Here is a 2567-nt window from a genome sequence, read left to right as displayed (position 1 = left end):
TTAAAAAATTTAAATGAGATGGAATAGAAAATAACATTAGAATTAAATACCATAGTATGCACTGCAATATTAATTTGTTTAAAAATTGAATGTGAAATCTGTTCATATTCTGCATTATTTCTAGACGACAAAAAGTAAAAGGCCTTAAAATGTATTGTTCCATAACTGTATAACCGCCATCTTTCAAGTTATCGATTGTTGATTGTTTACCAGTATCATCAGTATACTGTAATAGAATGAACTTCATACACTATAAGTAACGGATGTGCGAAATTGTATACTGTTATATGGTTTCGATATGTAAATAATTATCACTAATATATAAAGAAATTGGTAAGTTCTGTTAACAACTCATACAAATTGTGTAGATTAAGGGAATGTCAAACGTCATACAAATTAAATAAAGGCTCTTCAATTTGACTATTAGAATGGTAATTGGAATTTGAATTCTGTTTAATTTCTACGAAACAACTGGTGAAGTTATTAAATAAGAAGCTGTAAGAGTCTAAAAAATATTATGTTAGAAAGTAACAAATGTCTGAATTTAAGCAAAAACTAGGTTTTCTGGCATTACAATCATTTGTAAATCTTAAAAGTGAATGTACTTTATGACGGAACTGCAGCCAACATGCTATTTTGTTTCTACGAATATTACGTCTGTTGGCAATAAAACAGTTTGTGTGGGGAATGTAATTAATATTCGCTGTGATAATTTAGTGAAGCGAAAATCAGTATATTTTTATATCAATCGTTAAAATAGTATTAGATATAGTAATTTTAAGTAACTATTATATATTGAACTTTCACATTTACGTTATTTTTACATAATACCACCATAACAGTTTATGGATTTTAAATATCAAAAGATAATATCTTGTGACCACGCGTAAATTCGTCACTTTAACACGTTACTTTTATCGACGTTGTCGACTTTTAAGTATGTAGTGTCACCATTAGGATGTAGGATGGTACTCGGACGATGACACTATATTGCCGAACTGTAATTAACCACAATAAATTGATTTTCGCTCACTAAAGGTAAAACATGACTTTTATGTATATCAATACACCATTGTAAACGATGCATGTAAGCACATAAAATATTTTTTATCCATAATCGCTCACGAAAATTATCCGCCTTTTAGGTGTAAGATTTAAAATCATATTCATAGATCAGTTTTCTAAATTTAAAAATATTAGTAATGATTCATTGTAGATAGCTGTTATACATTATTATAAAAAAAACTAGGGGATTAATTGTTATTAGTTTACAAGACAAGTAATAATTTCTGTAAAGAAGTACATAGTTATAGAGACATCTCTTTGTCTCTCTATATGATGTTCAAAATATATACAACTTATATATCCTTAATAAGTTATCCTTAATATATGATTTAATTTCCTATACGTAAATCGGACAGATCAAAATATATTTCAATTGAATTTAGTAACAACTTTTCATCATTGGTGTTATTGTGTATATGTTCTGTTTACCATTGCAATCAAATCAATCTTGGAACAACGTATAATCAAAATATTATTTTGTTTTAAATGTTTAGGACTTGTTTCCACATATAATCAAAATATTATTTTGTTTGAAATGTTTAAGACTTGTTTCCACAAATTAATTTAAATGAACAATAAACATCTATATTGAAAACTAAAATACTTTAATTGTTAAGGATGTTAGTATTGGCAGAGATTGCAAATACTTTTAGCAAGTAAATTTAATTTTGCTACATTTTGCACATAAAATTATTATAGTAATAAGCATTTGATTTGAAATATTAATATGACTGTGTATAGTGTATTTAGTAATTCTAAAATTTGAGCAATGGTAATAATAATAATAATATTATTAATTTGAGACCGAAGACGTTAATGAAAGAGATATTCAAAGTAATAAATATTTATAATACATAAACGACCCTCTGATCTGGAGAATTTATACTAAAGGGTATTAAAAACAGAAGTCAAATTATGGCACAATTTCTTATAAGGTAGGCTCAACATTTTGACTTACTCTTATTTAAAGTGTGTTGGTCATTAAAGCGCGTTTGCTGTATTAAATGCTCTTAGAATAGAGTCGTCGTGTTGTGTATTTTAAATATTGGTATGCACTGGTTTGATTGTGCCTGAAAAATTCATCAATGCCGCTCCAAACCTCAAAATTGTATATCTATGTGTATGTTAAGTAAGCCTTTAAGAATATGTAAATGGGTTCAGACTTACCAATATTAAGGTAGTGATCTTGGCATAATACATATTTATTATGACCAGATTGACTCGAAGAGTGATTGCATTATTCAGTTATGACGTAGTTTTATTTTTAATGGGGAATATGAGCAAATCTGTGTGACGTTATAGTGTCTAAAATAGTACAAATGAGAAGACTTATTGTCGTAAGCATCGGACTATTCAACATTGCAAATGCTAGGTTTGAGATGTATCCCTGTGTACTAGTTTTATTTTGTACTAAAAGTTAAAAATAAATGAGTAATTACAATTGTTTTCTTTCTATATCGCCTAGTTCTGACTCCTTTACCCGTACATATATTGTCGTTGCA

This window comes from Achroia grisella, unplaced genomic scaffold (genome assembly GCF_030625045.1).
Source record: "Achroia grisella isolate CSIRO2021 unplaced genomic scaffold, CSIRO_AGI_Agris_v1 utg308, whole genome shotgun sequence".
NCBI lineage: Eukaryota > Metazoa > Arthropoda > Insecta > Lepidoptera > Pyralidae > Achroia > Achroia grisella.
Note: the sequence above shows the minus strand (reverse complement) of the source record.